This window comes from Phascolarctos cinereus, unplaced genomic scaffold (assembly GCF_003287225.1).
Source record: "Phascolarctos cinereus isolate Bilbo 61053 unplaced genomic scaffold, phaCin_HiC Scaffold_4;HRSCAF=312, whole genome shotgun sequence".
Lineage (NCBI taxonomy): Eukaryota > Metazoa > Chordata > Mammalia > Diprotodontia > Phascolarctidae > Phascolarctos > Phascolarctos cinereus.
In genome coordinates, this window is record NW_027555847.1 from 656,370,888 (window position 1) to 656,389,283 (window position 18,396).

General features: G+C 38.5%; 1 long non-coding RNA gene across 1 annotated transcript; it reads left to right on the forward strand.

The window, feature by feature from the left end:
- The first annotated feature begins 10,994 nt into the window (after positions 1-10,994).
- On the forward strand, positions 10,995-18,068 carry LOC144457062 (uncharacterized). The gene is made up of 2 exons (XR_013486378.1): positions 10,995-13,119; positions 15,934-18,068. It is a non-coding gene; the product is annotated as an uncharacterized LOC144457062 (long non-coding RNA).
- Positions 18,069-18,396: the final 328 nt, after the last annotated feature.

The window sequence follows — 18,396 nt, forward strand, 5'->3', positions numbered from 1 at the left end:
CCCTAACTTCTTTCCTGATGTCTGTTCTCTCATCTCTGATTGCCTATTGGACATCTTGAATTAGACGTCCCATAGATATCTTAAATTTAACAGGTCCAAAACTTAACTCATTATATTTTCCCCAAAATGTTCCCCTCTTCCTAACTTCCTTATTATTGTCAGGAGTACTAACACCTTCAGTATGCCTAAAGAGCTATAAAACTATGCATACCCTTTGATCCAGCAATACTACTACTAGGTCTGTATTCCAAAGAAATTAAAGAAAAAGGGAAAAGGACTCAATGTACAAAAAATAATTATAGTAGCTCTTTTTGTTGTGACAAAGAATTGGAAATTGAGGAGATGTCCATCAGTTAGGGAATGGATGAACAAGTTTACTGCTATGCTATAAGAAATGATGAGGCTTCTGCTTCCAGGAACCAAGATGGTGGAGTAAAATGGTAGTCACTCTTACTCTCCCCTATAAACCTCTGAAAACCCAGAAAATATCACCCCAGAAAAAAACCCTGGAACACCTGAACTAGAAGAAAGACGGGGAGCAGCAGTGCAGCAGCCCAGCAAATGGGTCTCCCAGTGCCTCAGCAAAAATAAGGGAGGCAGAACTACAAGGGGCCCCAGCGGGATAAGTACCCTGCAGCGTTCATCTGAAAGGAGCTGAAGGACTCAACCTAAAGTCTTCCTAAAGCCCCGGCCTTGCTGGTTCCAGCCCAATACCAGGTGAGGTGTCTGAGCCCTGTAGCCTCCAACTGGCAACCAGGAAGAAATCCTGAAGCCCAGGTGGTAGAGCAGGCAAACACCAACACCTGGACCTCTGAGTGCCTCAGTAAGGGTAGGGGAACCAGTGGAGGCCAGCTCAGAAAACCACCAGGTGCCTTAGCACTCTACCACAAAGGAATCTCCCAGTGCATTAACAGAAACAAAGGAGGCAGCACTGCAAGGGGCCCCAGGCAGATAAACACCCTGCACCACTCATCTAAAAGGAGCTGAAGAAAGCTAAAGGAAAGGAAAAGCAGGCAACCTAGAATTGCCTGAAAGTTCCAGCCTTGCTGATTCCAGCCCAACACGAGGTAAGCTGCCAAACCCTACAGCCTCTAATTGCCAACATAAGAGGCCCCAGCACACAAAGCCAGTGACCAAGACCTAGGCTCCCAACACAAGAAGCTTGGGTCAGTGCTCTCTGTTCCCCAGCAGGAGAGCTCAATCTCTTTAAAGGCCAGGGAATAAAGAAACACCATGAGTAAAAAGAAATGTACCATAGATTCATATTATGAGAAGAGTGAAGATCAAGACAAAAATTCTGAAGAGGAAAACATTGTCAACAAACCCACATCTGCAACGTCAAAAGGAAATATGAACTGGTCTGAAGCCCAAAAAGCCTTCTTAGAAGAGCTCAAGAAGGATTTTAAAAGTCAAATGAGAGAGGTAGAAGAGTCCTTAAAAAATACAATTGGCCAATTGGAAAAAAAGTACACTGAAGAAAACAAGTCCCTAAAAAACACAATTGGCCAATTGAAGAAGGAAGTACAAAAACTAACAGAAGAAAACAATCTGTTAAAAACTAGAATTGGACAAATGGAAACTAATGACTCTATGAGAGAGCAAGAATCAGTCAAACAGAAACAAAAAATGAAAAAATAGATGAAAACGTAAAATACCTCATTGGTAAAACAACTGACCTGGAAAATCGATTCAGGAGAGACAATTTAAAAATTATTGGACTACCTGAAAATCATGATGAAAAAAGAGCCTGGACAGTATCTTTCAGGAAATCATAAAGGAAAACTGCCCTGAAGTCCTAGAACCAGAAGGTAAAATAACCATAGAAAGAATACACCACTCACCACCTGAAAGAGATCCCAAATTGAAGACGCCAAGGAATATAATAGCAAAATTCCAAAATTACCAGATGAAAGAGAAGGTGCTGCAAGCAGCCAGAAAGAAACAATTTAAATATCATGGAACCACAGTCAGGATTACACAGGACCTTGCAGCTTCTACATTAAAAGACCAAAGGGCATGGAACATGATATTCTGTAAGGCAAAGGAGCTTGGATTGCAGCCAAGGATCAACTACTCAGCAAAAATGAGCATGATTTTTCAAGGGAGGAGATGGATATTCAATGAAATAGGAGACTTCCAAACCTTCCTGATAAAAAGACCAGAGCTCAACAAAAAATTTGATCTTCAAGTACAAGATTCAAGAAAGACATAAAAAGGTAAATGGGACAGAAAGATACAATATGTTGTTAATAAGGGCGGATTGTTTACATCCCTACAAGGGAAGATGACACTTGCAGCTCTTGAGAACTGTATTGTTATTTCACCATGTTAAAGGAGTATACATAAAAGGGTGGATATTAGTTGACTTTGATGTAATGATAAAAAAAATCTAATCAAGTGGGTTAAATGGATCCAAGTAAGTGGATTAGTCTGATCTTAGAAAATGTACTGAGAAAGGAGGAGGCAGACAAGGGTAAATTACAGGAAAAGACACAAAATCCTATTACAGCAGAGGGAAAGGGGGGGGTGAGCATTGTTTGAACCTTACTCTCATCAGATTTGGCTCAAGAAGGGAATAACATAATCAGTTAGGTATAGAAATCTAACTTGCCCTATAGGCAGTAAGAGGGAAAAGGGGAAAGAAAAGGGAGGGGGGATAGAAGGGAGGAAAAAAGCAGTAAGGGTAAAGGGAATGTTGTGAATAAGAAGATATATATAAGAGGTAGATACTATAAGATAACATCATAATAGGGCGAGTGTGAATTGAGGGTGATACTCAGATTGTGAGTCTGATTGAATTGAAAGATGGCAGGGTCCTCAACGATAATAAAAAAAAGTTGGGAAGAAGAGAAGATTTAGAGAGAAAGATGAGTTCTGTTTTGAATCATGAGTTGTTTGAGATGACATCTAATTTGAGATAGCTAAAAGGCAGTTGATGATGGGAGATTAGAGCTTAGGAGAGAGACAAAGGCTAAATAAATAGATCTAAGAATCATCTATATAAAGATGAAATTAAACTCAGGAGGCTGATGAGGTCACCAAACAAGACTCTTTAGAACAGGGGTTCTTAGCCTGAGAGCTATGAACTTGTTTTTGTTTTATATACTTTGATGACTATAATCACAAGGCTGCCACCTTGGCTTACAATACTGAGTGAGAGGTAGGAATCTATGCTTTCCATTTCATTTGGTGGGATATAAAGAATTGACAGGAAGGGGAAAGGGAAATATGTGAGGGAGAGAGGGAGGGTTGATAAGGAAAGTGAAAAAGATGCCACAGTGGGTGGATTTTATTGGTCTATTTCATATCAAAGTTCAGGAAATACACAAGGTCTAAGGTATAAGATTGCCAGAGATATTCCAGGCAATATCTTAACTCTGAAGACACAAAGAAAAGCAAAAATAGCCCGTCTTCAAAGAGCTCACATTCTAATGTGGGAGATAACATATGCTCCATACATACAAGATAAATGCAGACAAAATGAAAGGAAGTCTTCAAGTGGAAGGCATTAGCAGCTAGAAGGGAGAAGGGGGTGTCTTTTGGAGGAGATGATCCTTCAGCTGAGTCATAAGAAAAGCCAGGAATTCTAAGAAGCAGAGTTTAAGCAGAATGGGGAGTTGGAAGGGGGAGAACATTTCAAGTATGGGGGACCAAGAATCATTAACAAGGTGATAAGGCCAGGATCTGGTAAACACAGAATGAGGCAAACAAATGAGCTTTCAGTTAAGCTTAGCATGCTATCATTTGTTCCATAACCTGCTCATCTGTGTCCACAGGTACGTGTGTCTCATCAGTTTTCCTCACGGTCCCATAACTGTAAGCAGCAGCTGGTCTAAAATTCAAAAGCATCTGGAGGGGCAGCTAGCTGATGCAGTGGATAGAGCTCTAGCCTTGGACTCAGGAGGACCTGAGTTCAAATCTGGCCTCAGACACTTGACACTTACTAGCTGTGTGACCCTGGGCAAGTCACTTAACCTCCCGATTGCCTCATCAAAAAAAAAAGTATCTGGCATGGATATATACAATGGGGGTGCCCTTCTGCATACCATCTCTATCCCCTAGATTATCATATACCCTAAAAGCTCATTTCACCTATTCCCCATTCAGTCTTTTCCTGGTCACCCTTCTTGCTTCTTCACTGAGATCATGTTACTTGCTGTATACTTCTCCTTCTCTTTAAAATTTTCTTTAGAATCCAACTTGTAAGGCTATTATTGAGATCTATCAACATCATATGCTAGAAGATATTTAATCACTATATAAATGTGAGTTGTTGGGCTAGTCCTATTTTTGTGCTACCCAAGACTTGCCTAGCAATTATCTTTCTCTGAAAAATAAAAAGCAGGTAACATTTATATTTTATGTTCATCATTTCAGATTGTGAGACCAAGAGCAAAAATAAAGAGTTGTCCTCAAAGCAGAGAATTTCTGAAGAAATGGAATCACAATGGGTTATTCTAGGAAGATCCAAAGGGAATGCTTACGCATTTGGAGAAGTCTATGTACCTAAGGCAAGGCTAAATAAAAATTGGAGGAACCTTATAAGGAAGAGACCAAGTAAATTCCTTCCCTCATCTCCAATTCAGCACCACTAAGTTCACCCTCAAGAGAAACCCTATGAGTATAATGAATGTTCAAAAACTTTTAATAGTCACCCTAACCTTGTAGTTCATTGTAGAATTCACATTGGAGAGAAACCTTATGAGTGTAATGAATGTGGGAAAGCCTTCAGTCAGAATGGAAAGCTCATTCGACATCAATGATTTCACACTGGTGAGAAACCCTACAAGTGTAATGAATGTGGGAAAGCCTTTGATCAGACCTCTCACCTCATCATACATAAGAGAGTCCACACTGGAGAGAAATCCTATGAATGTAATAAATGTGGGAAAGCCTTCAAGACAGGTTCATCTTTTATTAAACATTAGAGAAGTCACACTGGAGAGAAACCCTATAAATGTAATGAATGTGGTAAACACTGTTAGAAAATCTTACATTATTGATCATCAGAGACCTCACACCACAGAAAACCCTTATAAATGTAGTGAATGTGGGAAAGCCTTTGGTCCGAAAATCTATCTTATGCAACATCAGAGAATTCACACTGCGGGCAAAGCTTACCAGTGTAATGAATGTGGAAAAGGCTGTAGTGGGTCTGTATCCCTCATTCAACATCAGAGAATTCATAATGGAGAGAAATTCTTTGCATGTAACGAGTGTGGAAAGCTTTTAGCCAAAGCACATATCTAATTAAATATCAGTGAATTCACAAAGGAATGAAACCCTATCAATGTAATAACTGTGGAAAAGCTCTCAGTATATCCTCAATCTTTATTCAGCATCAGAGAACTCACACAAGAGAGAAAACATATGAATGCAGTGAATGTGGGAAAGCCTTCAGTCTGAATTCTTATCTTATTCAGCATCAGAAAATTCACATTGGAGAGAAATCTTATGAATGCAAAGAATGTGGAAAAGCCTTCTGTGTGAGGTCCTACCTCATTCGACACCAGAGAATTCATACTGGAGATAAGCCCTATGAATGCAGAGAATGTGGGAAAGCATTCAGTGCCAGTGCATCACTTATTCAACATCAGAGGATCCATACTGGGGAAAAACCCTGTGACTGTAATGAATGTGGAAAAGCATTCAGGCACAGACCATCTCTTATTGAAAATCAGAAAAGGCAAGACAGGAAAAAAAAAAAAGCAATATGAATGTAATGAATGTGGGAAGGCTTTTAGCGTATCCTCAAGTCTTATTCAACATCAGAGAATTCATACTGGAGAGAAATCCTATGAGTGTAATGAATGTGGGAAAGCCTTCAATCAGAAGTCTACCCTTATTGCTCATCAGAGACTTCACACTGGAGAGAAACCCTATGAGTGTCAAGAATGTGGAATAGCTTGCACCCAAAAGGCATCTCTCATAGTACATCAAAGAACACATAATGGAGAGAAACCTTATGAATGTAGTAAGTGTGGGAAATCCATCAGCATTAGATCAATACTTATTAAACATGAAAGAATTCATAATGGGGAAAAATCATATGAATGCAATACATGTGGAAAGGCCTTCAGTCAACACACAGGCATTATTTATCATGAGAAAATTCACAAAAGAGATAAACCCTATAAATGTGAATGTGGAAAATCCTTCAGCCAAAACATTGGTTTCATTCAACATCATAAAAGTTACACTAGAGAGAAACCTTATATATGTAATGCATGTGGTAAAACATTTAGCAAGATATTGGTCCTTACAAAACATGAAGGGTTACATAACGGAGAGTGCCTCTGAATGTATAACATGGGAGTCTTAGATCATCATTGAACATCCAAGAATGCATAGTGAAAAAAAACTAATCTTGTTTGAAAGTGTTTTATCCAGCATCACTACCTTATTCAACAGCAGAAGAGAGAAATACAACCATAAAGTTTTTGAATTACAGCTTTTGTCGTGCAGAATTTATTCTCCTATTTCGCTCTCAAAATATGCTGTTTGTGTGTAGTACCGCCAGGGGGCAGTATGGTAACTATGATCTCCAGGGCTTTCCTCATTTCACTTCTATTTTTTTTTTAACAATTAACAAGCATTTATTCTCTCATACCCCTTCTCCTCTCCAATTGAGTAATTAAAAAAAAAGGAAAAGGAAAACTTCATAAAAATATACATAGTCAAAATAATTTCCTACATTATCCAGGTCCAAAAAGATATGTATCATTCTACATTTTAAGTCTACCTCTCTGGCAGGAGACACCTAGCATACTTTATCTTTTGTCCTCTGGAATCTTATTGTACTGACCAGCATTCTAAAGACTTCCGAAGTCTTGTTTTTATTTATGTCATTATATGAATTGTTTTCCAAGTTTTAATCATTTTACTCATCATCAATTCATAGAGATGTTCCCTGTTTCTTCTGGAAGCTGTTGTTATTCCTTAAGGTGCAATAGTATCACTAGGGCAGGGGGCCTTAATCTGGGGTTTAGGAGTCTGTGGATGATTTCAGAGGTTCCATGAATTTGGATAGGGAAACTAATCATCTTTATTTTTTATTAATCGCTAACTGAAATTTAGCATTTCCTTCAAGTATTTAAAAACATTATTCTGAGAAAGGGTCTATAGCCTTCACCAGACTGCCAGAAGGGTTCAGGACACAAAAAAGATGAAGAACCCCTGCATTAGAGGAAGATATCCAGAAAGGAAATCTTTTTAATTCTATTCAGGTCCCTGCACAGATATCTTTTTTTATTCTCTTCATGTGGCAAAAGCAAGGAGAATATTTCTTTCATAAATATAAAAATTACTTAATTTTGTTTCCATGCCCAAGCACCTACCATGTGCCAGGCAATGTGCACATTAAAAAGATTTAGTCTCTATCCTAGCATCACGTTGCTGGGTATACATTATAAGTAAAATATAGTGATTGGTTCAAGCCCAATGGAACTATGCAGTATAAATTAGACTAATTCAATCACTTCAGAAGGATTAATTATTTGCACTAATCTGGACCTAGTCATATAAAGGTTTCTAGGGCCTGTTTGTTTAACAGAATATCATTGAAGCCTATTTCTTTTGTTGCTGCTGTTGTTTTAAAGAATCTGACCCTACCTGAGTGTGGCTTGATTTACATTCGAGGCTGCGGCTACCTCTAGGTGCCTTTTATAGCTAACTTATTTGCTCTGTGTAGATGAAATCTTTGTCACATATTGAATAATTACTGAGATTGAAATGGGTAAGTGCAAGAAAGGAGTTGACACCAAGGTTGTGAACCTGGATGACTGGGAAGATGGTGGTGCCTCCAACTGCAACAGGGAACTTGGGAGGACAGAAACATTTGGTGGGAAAGAGGATTTCTGTTTTAGACACGTTGAGTTTGAGGTGTCTTTACACAACATCCAGTTTAAGATATCCAATAGGTAGTTGGTGATGTGAGACTGGAGTTCAGGAAGAATCATTCTCAGCACCTCATTCTCCCTGTCCCTATGTAACCAATTAGTTGAATCATATCTTTTCCACCTCCACAACATAGATCTCATCTATCATCTTTCCACTGAGATAACCATCAGGCATTCAGTAGCCCTCAATCAGACTATTTCAATATCTTCCAATTTTGTTTTCCTACCTTGAGTCTGAAGAGTTGCCCAAAGCACACAGAGGTCAGCTGATCACTCTATACTCCACAAAGTTGCCAAAATTATTTTCTTAAAGCATAGCAACAGTAAGTCAATAAGCATTTATTAAGTGCTTGTTTTGTATCAGGCACTATGCTAAACCCTGGGTATACAAGGAAGAGCAAAACCAGTCCCTGCCCTCTAGGAGCTCACATTCTAAGGGAAGAGACAACATGCCAACAACTATACATACACAGGATATATACAGATTTTTATTTTCTGTCACTGAATATTTTTTTGTAAATTTTTAAAAATTTTAAACTTAAATACTAAATAAGAAGAAAAGAAACAAATGCTAAAACTAAAATAATACAAGTTAAGGAAAAAAACATTGTCATGTGCACAGGAGAATGTAAGAGAGGATTCAAAATATACAATAATTTCTATTTAAGAAAGCCTATATAATAAATACAACGCATTGCGTTGAGAGCTGTCTATCTTTTCTTTACAACCTTGTAAGTTTCTTTTGTTCTCTGCTGTGTACTTTTTACTTCGTTCTTTCTCCCCCTTCCTCCCATATATAGTATTTGCAAAATATATACATATATGTACATCTAATCATACACATACACACATGTATATATATACATATACACACATTTACTCATACATACATATACTTACACATACATATATACTTAAATATTGATAGTCATAGTCATATATAGACATATACATTCATATGCATCTATATAAGACTTATTTGTCCTCTGTTTCTCTGAGGGTGGCTAACCTCTTCCTCCATAAGTCCAAGGCTTTAACATATTTTTTCAAGTGCACCAACCCATCATTTCCTATACCACAGCAATATTCCCACTTTATACTGTCTATATATAGGGTTTTTTAAAAGCCATGAATACAGGGTAAATTGGGGATAATCTCAGAGGAAAGGCACAAGCATGAAGGGGGAACTGAGAAAGGTTTCTTACAGAAGGTGGGATTTTTAACATCTAGTCTGCCACCACAAAAAGAGCTGCTATAAATATTTTTGTACATGTGGGGGGAAGGAAGTTTTTGTCAGGAGAGATAAAAACGGTGAATTGATCCATACAGCAGTCAACTGATATGCCCTTTCCAGAAGCAAAAGTACTATTGATTTGATTTGATTACTGTGCCCAGAATTGTTGGCATGAATGGCCCAGGATTTCCTCTGTATCATGACCCTAAGTTTACCATGCTCCCCTCACTCCAACCCAGCCCTGATTCTCTTAATGTGCGAAGAGTAGGAAAATCCAGCTTATAATGTTTTGTTGCTATCTTGTAACTGATGAGTTTTGCAGAGCACTTCATTATATAGTTCTGGAGAGATTTCATTTTTAGGAAGTATTTTCTTGCAACAAGCCTAAATTTGCCTGCATGAAACTTGTGCTCATTCCTCTTGATTCTGTCTTCTGGGGCCACATGCCTAATGCCTCTTCCACATTAGAACCCTTAGAATACTTGAAAAAAATATTCTTCAAGGAAGCCAGGAGATAGAGATGAGGAGGGAGAGCATTCTACACATTTTGCTGGTGACAGCAAAAATGCAGGTAGTCTGGAGATGGAGTGTTATGGATCAACATGGAGGCCAGTGTTCCTGGATCACTGAGAACATGAAAGAGAGTAAAGTGTAAGAAGACTAAAAGTCAGAAAGGAGTTAGAGTAGAGCAACATTTCTGAAACAGCTAAAGAAGTTCTCAGATGTAAACATATTGTGATATAATAGACAGAGTGCTGGGCCTAGAGTCAGGAACACCTGAGTTCAAATCTAGATTCAGATACTCTTTGACAAGGGTCACAGGCATGCCTCAGTTTCCCTCAACTGTAAAATGGAGATAATAATAGCATCTACCTCATAAGGTTTGCTGAAAGGATCAAATGAGATATTTGGTTTTTTAAAAATTGCTTTGCACAGTGCCTGGCACATAATATGTGCTTTATAAATACTTTTATTCCCCTTCCCTTCTCCTAAAAACATTTTACAAGAAAAAAGAGATGGCACAGTAGATAGACCTCTGGTCTTGGAGTCCCGAGGACCTGAATTGAAATCCGACCTCAGACATTTGACACTTGCTAATTGTGTGACCCTAGGCAAGTCACTTAACCCCAATTGCCACACCAAAAAGGAAAAAGAAAAAAGAGGTAATTGAGTAGTTTGTAGTTAATTCTTTTTATTTTTATTAATTTGTTGAATTTTTATTTGACAATTTAACTTATGCTAAACATTTCAAATAAGAAACTGTCAAAATTAAAAGAGAAAACAGCAAAACTGAAAGCAAAAGAATCCACTCTTATAATTAAATTGATAGTTAAAAGTTATTTTTAAATCCCTATACAACTGATAAGTTTTTAGCAAATATAATTTTTTTAAAGATACAGGTAGGTGATAATTAATGCAAGTTCAAATAATTCAAAATTCACTTTAGTACAAACAATGAAATTATACCAGAATCAATGTTTTAGCGGTCCAAAATCCATACTTTTCTTAATTGCAAGGTTTACTAATACAATAGATATTAGTACTTAAGCATTCAAATAAACACAAGTTATGGCAAAGAATTGGCCTGACATATGGTAGAAAACAGAGGAACACTGACTACTATATAATTTCAATCTAAAACAAAATAAGTGTATCCAATAACAAAGCTAGAGAGCCTCTCCAATGGGTCACTGTGAAGTTGAAGCGCCCAGTACTTACCCCGAGGCCCCCACAGGTGCCACATGCTCTGAAACTATTATCCCCACCCTTTTTAAGTTGGCTAATGATTAAATCCAGTCAGGGGATGGGGGTGAAGTACCTCAGTCCTGGACCCAGTTTTGGTGTTCTTCTAGCACAAAACTTTCCATCCAAGATGGGAGGCTTGATTTCCTTTTCCTTTTCTTTACTGTTTTAGGGTAGAAAAAGACCTTCGCCCAAGCAACAAGACAAACAGTAACCTATCAGAACTTTGTAAAATTATATTTATCAGTTAAATTGTCTAGCCTTGTATTTGGAAGTGTGAAATATTGTTAATTACCAGATTTGATTATGAACAATGCCACACAGATTCTTTAGTACAAAACATTAAGGAAGGCATTCAAAAAGAATAATGCAGAATATCCCCAAGTTACTAGAGAGCTACCAAGGTTTTTGGACTCTAGATTCTACCAAACATACCCCAGTATATTTGCTGAGGATAGCAAATAATAAAACTGGAGGAGAGAATATAAGAGTGAGAGTGTTTGAGTCAGTCCACCCATTAACCCACCCCATTCAAAATAAGTGAGAAAATGCTACTCTGATAATGAACCAGGTAAGAACACATCAGATTCAATCAATCAAAAACATTTTTGAAATACAAGAAATCCCTAAAAGCCATTGGATGAACTAGAGTGATTGAAGAAATGAAATGGAGTAGCCAAGGACATCTCAGAGACTTGTATAAAACCAGGATCTACTTTAGAACTCTGGAGATTCAAATGGTCTGGCATCATAGGGAAGAGAGAGGCACTCCTGACAAGGGATTTCTTTAGGGAGGAAGAGAGCCTCAGCCTCAGCCTAGGCCTCCTTCCTCTCCTCCTTGACTGTAAGATGAGAATTTTGACACAAATATGAATCATTTGTCAGCATCCTAGCAAGCCTGGCAGTGTCTGGATCGAGAGCCAAAGAAAAAGATCAAATTCGCTCATTCTTTGAAGTTCACTGGGTCCTCTTCAGGTCAAGGTGAGAGGGAGATTTAGTTGTTGTTGTTGTTCAGTTGTGTCCAATTCTATGTGACTCCACAGACCTCATCCATGGAGTTTTCTTGACAAAGATACTGGAGGCACTATTTTAATAAATGCTTACCGACAGTCACCTTGCCATCTCCTTCTCCAGTGTATCCCCATTTTTTACAGATTAAGAACTGAGGCAAATAGCAGTTAAGTGAATTGTCCAGGGTCACACATCTACTAAGTGTGAGGCTCAATTTGAACTCAGATCTTCCTGACTACAGATCTGGTTATTCTATCCACTGCACCATCTAGCTGGGGTCCTAAGCAATAACTCCTCAGAGGCATCTCTGTCTTCTCTCTGCTTCCGGGCATCAAATCTCCTGAGTTCTAAAATAGCCCCTACTTTTATGCAATCCTAACCCCTCCTCCCCACCAGAGTGTGACAAGGTTTCTTCAACCAATCTATTTCATTTCTTCAGTCACTCCAGTTCACCCAATGCCTTTCAAGGACTTCTTGCACATAAAGTCTTCTAGTGATTGAAATGAGTTTTCACCTAGTTCAGGTATCTGGGAGAGAATCATATTTAGTTTAAGTGGGGTGGGGGTAATTGATGGGCTGACTCAGTAATTCACCTTTACATAAAAAAAAGAAAAAAAACAGGTCTGCTATTCAGAGCTGCATTAAAGGGAGGAATTTCCTTCATTGTAGGTACATTCATTCTCATCAAAATATGTACAACTATGTACAATCTTTTTTTTTCTGCTATGAATATGGAAAACACCCTGTTGGTTTTGTGTTAAATCCAAAGTTTAAAAAAAAGTATGTTGAACTGAAGGTAAAAAGAAAAAAAGAAGGTTTGTGTAGGGTGTGTTCCGACTGACCCGGACTCCCCTGCCGCCTTTAGCCTAAGGGAGTGCACGTAGTCGCCTGAGGACCTCTGGTATCATGTAAAAGACATGAGGTGAAGGAGGCGATCCTGGATAAGTGATTGGTCAGCACTACTCTTGATACGCGCTCCTCACAAGGCCAAGATCTTTGGGGCGGCGTACAGTGGCTTGCCTGGGCGGAGGTAAGAAAGGGTGACCAATGGGAGCTTATTTGGAGCTTACGAGGAGAAAATAGATAAGAAAGGAGCAACGAAGGAGAGGAGGAGAGGAGAAGGAGAGGAAGAATAAAGAGGAACTACTGAAAGTTGTTTTGTCCCGTGTGTTCTGTGGGGGGTGTTCTCCAGCTTAAAGAAGCTGGTGTCGGAGACGTCCGAAGCCTGTTGAGGTAAGTGTCAGAGGTGAGTATTAAAATATTGCCCAAGTTCTTTGACCTATTAAGAGATAAAGGAACCTTACAACTGGCGCCCGAACAGGGACCTGAAAGAACTTGGAGGACCCCACAGCCTTGCAGTTGTGCAAGACGTGAATAGAGTACAACATGGGACAAACGTTTAGTCTTCCCATAGTGCAGCCCAGTGATACCGAAGTTTATGCTAGGCAGGTATATGGTTTAGCAAAAGAAAAAGGAGTTAAAGTAAAATTGGCTGATTGTAGAAAGTTTATACAGTTGTTATGGCAAACCTCCCCTTGGATAGAGTACACTGGTTTAGATGCCAGGAGATGGAGTGTGGTCGGTAATCAGCTTTCTTCATATGAAAAAGAAGAGGGGGAGGGATGCTCCAGCGCACTTCCCCTCCTTCAGACTGGCCCTGCTCTCCCTCCTGTTGAATCTGTGGGAACTTCTTTTTGACCCGTGCTTGTAAACAGGCTTTAGAAAAAGGGGATTTCTGACAAGTTTCTCGCTTTTGGATTCTTCCTGTCATTTTGTTCTATGGTTGTCTGTGTCTGTGTGAATGATGGTCTGTGATTAATGTCTGTCATTTGTTTTGATCTTTTCTTCCAGGCAGCCAAGGGCTGCAACTGGATTTTGAAATGCTGCTAGTGACTTTCTCTCTTTCCCCCTCCCTACTACCAGCCGCCTCCCGGGAGCGGGTGGATGGGGGTGAGATGGAGAGAAAAAATATTTTATTATTTACATTATATTATTGATAAAAGACAAGAAAGTTTAAGCATGCAATACTGAGAGAAGTAGGGATAGAAAGAATAGCATAATCTGTCTGCATTAATAGCATGAACAGATGATTTGAGAATAAATGATTTGAAAACTTTTGAAGAGTTATTAGAAAGAAATTCTCTTTCTTTTTTACATTCTAAAGCTCTGGCCAAAGCTTTGGATGTAAAATTGAAAGATTATAAGTTGTTGGAAAATATTCTCTTCCTTTCTTTCCATTCCAACCCTGGCCAAGTTGGGGTGTGAGAGACAGAATGAGAATAGGGAAAAGGAGGGTGCACTCCCTCAGTTCATAAAGCAAAGTTTTTATGTATTTGGAACACTATCAAATGTTAATTTAGCTCATTCAAATTAGTAATATGCTTGTTTCAAATTTAAAAACAAAAAAAAGAATCTAGTATCATTACAAATTGGTAAACTTTTGTATTGTTTTGTGCTATGTCACACAATTTTAATAATTTAGATGTTATTAATATGTGAATTAAAAAAGACTGAAAGACAGTGGGAAAGCTGTGTAAAAACCAGCTAAATTATTTTATCAAGTCCAGTTAATTTTCTCTCACTGTTTTATAATTGTCATTTAGAAAATCAAATATCTCCATATTTATCTATGATTGAAGAATAACTTAGAGTTAAAACAATTTGACTTATCACTCATGAAAATTACCAAATTGCTAACTAAGTTATTTGCAGTGACTGTTTTAAGTTAAAACCTAGAATTCTTCATTACTTCTGAGTGAAAAGGAGGGGCACAAGGCAATTCCCTTAACTTTGTAAGCTTGCCAAAAGCTCCTGCCACCTGTGTTCCAAGGTCGTCTGTTCTGAGAAGAGAATTTGTTTATGTTAGTGAGTTCCTAAACAATTAATGCCAAAAGCTCTTGCCAGCTTTGTTCCAAGGTCATCTGCTCTGAGAAGAAAATTTGTTTATGTTAGTGAGTTCCTAAACAATTAATTTAACTTGCTGAGAAGCTGCAACTATATGAAATGATTCCTCATAATTGGCTTTTTACCAGAACAAGTTTAAATTTGAGACAGAAAAATGCTAAGTGAAATCTATTATGTATGTGACTCATGATAAATCTTTATTACTTATTACAACTCCATGAGAATAAAATTGACTATATCTGGCTCTAAGCCGTGATTAGTGAAATTTACCGCTTAAGGTAAAAGACTTTTAGGACTATAATTAATTTTGTTTTGAGTTTGAATTTCAGTATAGTTGTCTTCATTAAATCAGTATTTGAAGTTTTCCTATTATATTCCTTTAAGAAGGAATGTTTTCTGCCATGTGCGTTAGGCAGAAATATTCTCAGACATAAATGACTTATTATATGGATGATAAATTTTGCAGTTGTTCTCTCACTGGCAAACTTTCCTTATTCATGTGTGAGCTTTAACAAGCTCCTCAGTCTCAAAGATTTATAATTACTCCTGATAAGGCACAAAAGAAATCATCCTTTGCTTACTGTAGACATATTGTTTCACAGTCTACAATTAGACCCCCAAACTATTACAAAATAAGAAAGATTCTTCAAAAACTCTTAAAGATATTAATTAGCTTTAGCCTGCCTAGTAGATCACCACTAATCAATTATTTTAAGATGAATTTACTCAATTAATTCCCTTTAATTTTGGGGGGCATGATATTTTACATCTAGGGGAGCTGTTATTTTGTTTGGGTGGAACAGTGGCTTTTGACAAAAAGGAAGCTTTTTACAGTAAAACAATTAGTTGAACGAGACTTTTAAAAGGTCACATAGAAATTTTTACAAATCCTTGGGAATTCACCTGTTTTTGTTACTAAAATGAAGTCAGCGAAATAGAGGATGCTTCATGACCTCTGAGCTATTTATGAAGCCTCCCTTCACCCATTATGAATTCTGTTTCCTAGCCTTTGATAGTTATTGATTTAAAAGATTGCTTCCTCAGATAGCAAAAACAACATAGCATGGAAAACTTTAGATGGGGTGTGGCGTGGACCTGGAAAGATTTTGATCTGGGGGTCAGGGTATGTTTATGTCGTTCCAGACGGCGAAGCCGATAGTAAAGGCTTTTGGATCCCGGACCGCAATGTGCGCCCTGGGGGATGGCGCTATGGATGGGGCTGTGTCTGGCGATGGTCTAAGGCAGCGAAAAGAACTGGACAACACTGACGCAGGCCCTTGAACGTGAGAAAGATGTCAATGGAGATTGGTTTTGGGCTCTTTTGCAAAAACCACCTTTGGTGCATTTAGTTGGATGGGATGAGCGCACCCCTACATTCACCTTAACTGGAAATGTTTCTATGTTACTTGGCCGCCATCGTCCAACTCCTAACACGCCCTCTCTTGTTAATAATGTCAATTTTACTTTTCTTACAACGTCTCCTCCTATATGTTTACACTTACATAATGAGACATCGGACTGGTGCGGCCGATTAATGAACTATAACATAACCACTGGACTTCATCCTGCAAATGATACACTTAAGCACCCTACCCGACTCAACATAACAGTACACTCTTTACCGAGGGGAAGAATGGACATGAAATCTACTATTGTTGCATTGCCTCCATGTCATAAAGGAGAAATGAACACTTGGACTCCAATAGTCCCTTGCTCGACCGGAGGGAGGAGTAATGCTAGCATTGGACATATGACTTTGTTCTTTTGGGATGGACTTACTAATCACATTTATGCGCAATTACCTGCACCTGTCCCATGTAGTGCTAATGGTATCTGTCATTTGTCTCTGTGGCAACTAGGATTGGTAATTCAGGCCACCAATGTTTCCATTGAAACTTGTAAATGTGCTAATTGTAAAGATTATACTTATCATATGTGGAATCAAATTTTTGCTAATGGGAAAAATTACACTCTTGGTCACTCCTCCGAGTGTGATTTTTTCATTACTGATTTACAGGAACTTTATTTGCCCCTACGAATTATGCATGGTTACTGTGTCCTTCCATACATGTTACGGTGTCAAATTATGGACTTTATCAAACTCAAGTCTCTTCCTGTACAGTAACTGAGTATATTGATAGTTCTAACTTTAATAAGGATACTCATCTATTATTGATAAAACAACCTTTGTATAGTCTTGTACCAGTTAAAGCTGCTCAGCCCTGGGCACAATCCAGCGCTGAAGCCGAATGGGAAGAAATGAGTCGTTTAATGCTTATACGACGTCCCAAACGAGAATTGGTAGAATTGTTATTTGATGTGGTTAATTTAGCTATCTCAGCTTTTCAAGAGTTCCAAATTCAACAATTATATCAAGGTATGGGTTATTTGGCTTCTGAATTAAAAACTTTTATGCAAAAGGAATCCAAAGCATGGGATATGCAGGCTCGCATAGATGCTGTCCTTAATAATGAAATTTCCACTTTAGAAGAAGAAGTTTTGACAATTGGAGATGAATTAGCATTGCATGAGTTGATTTCCTCTGTACCTTGTCATTTTCGTTATAACCCTCTTCCTGTGAATGCTACCACAACATTTCATAGCAATTGGCAAAAAATACGTGAACATCTACAAGGTGCTTTTCTTACTGATAATGTTACTTCAGAGATACATCAATTGAGTCTGTTGATTAATGACATTCAGAACTTTGCTAATAATTTTACTATACCTAATTCCTCGGCGCGAGAATTTGTTGCTTGGCTACATAATCAATTGCACATCTCTACTATTGTTAATCTAGTAATCTCATGTTTTTATTTGATCTTAGCCTTAATCGCAACCTGTTGTTTATGGCGTTGCTTTCTAAACATCCTCCATCGTAGCTTGCTCCATCTTAAAACTACTCTTCTCCCTTTTCTCGGTCACCCGCAAAACAAGAAAAGGGAGATGTAGGGTGTGTTCCGACTGACCCGGACTCCCTGCCGCCTTTAGCCTAAGGGAGTGCACGTAGTCGCCTGAGGACCTCTGGTATCATGTAAAAGACATGAGGTGAAGGAGGCGATCCTGGATAAGTGATTGGTCAGCACTACTCTTGATACGCGCTCCTCACAAGGCCAAGATCTTCGGGGCGGCGTACAGTGGCTTGCCTGGGCGGAGGTAAGAAAGGGTGACCAATGGGAGCTTATTTGGAGCTTACAAGGAGAAAATAGATAAGAAAGGAGCAACGAAGGAGAGGAGGAGAGGAGAAGGAGAGGGAGAATAAAGAGGAACTACTGAAAGTTGTTTTGTCCCGTGTGTTCTGTGGGGGGTGTGAATAGGATTTGGCTTAAGGAGGGAATAACATACACACTCTATTGGGTATTGAAATCTGTTTTACCCTACAGGAAAATAGGGGAGGAAGGGGACAAGAGAGCAGAGGGATGATAGAGAGAAGGGCAGATTGGGAAAGGGGTAATCAGAAGGAAGTACTTCTGAGGAGGGACAGGGTCAAAAGAAAGAATACAATAAATGGGGGGGGGCAGGATAGGATTAAGCGAAATAGAGTTAGTTTTTCATAACACGTCTACTATGGAAGTGTTTTGCATAATTGCACATGTATGGCTTGTA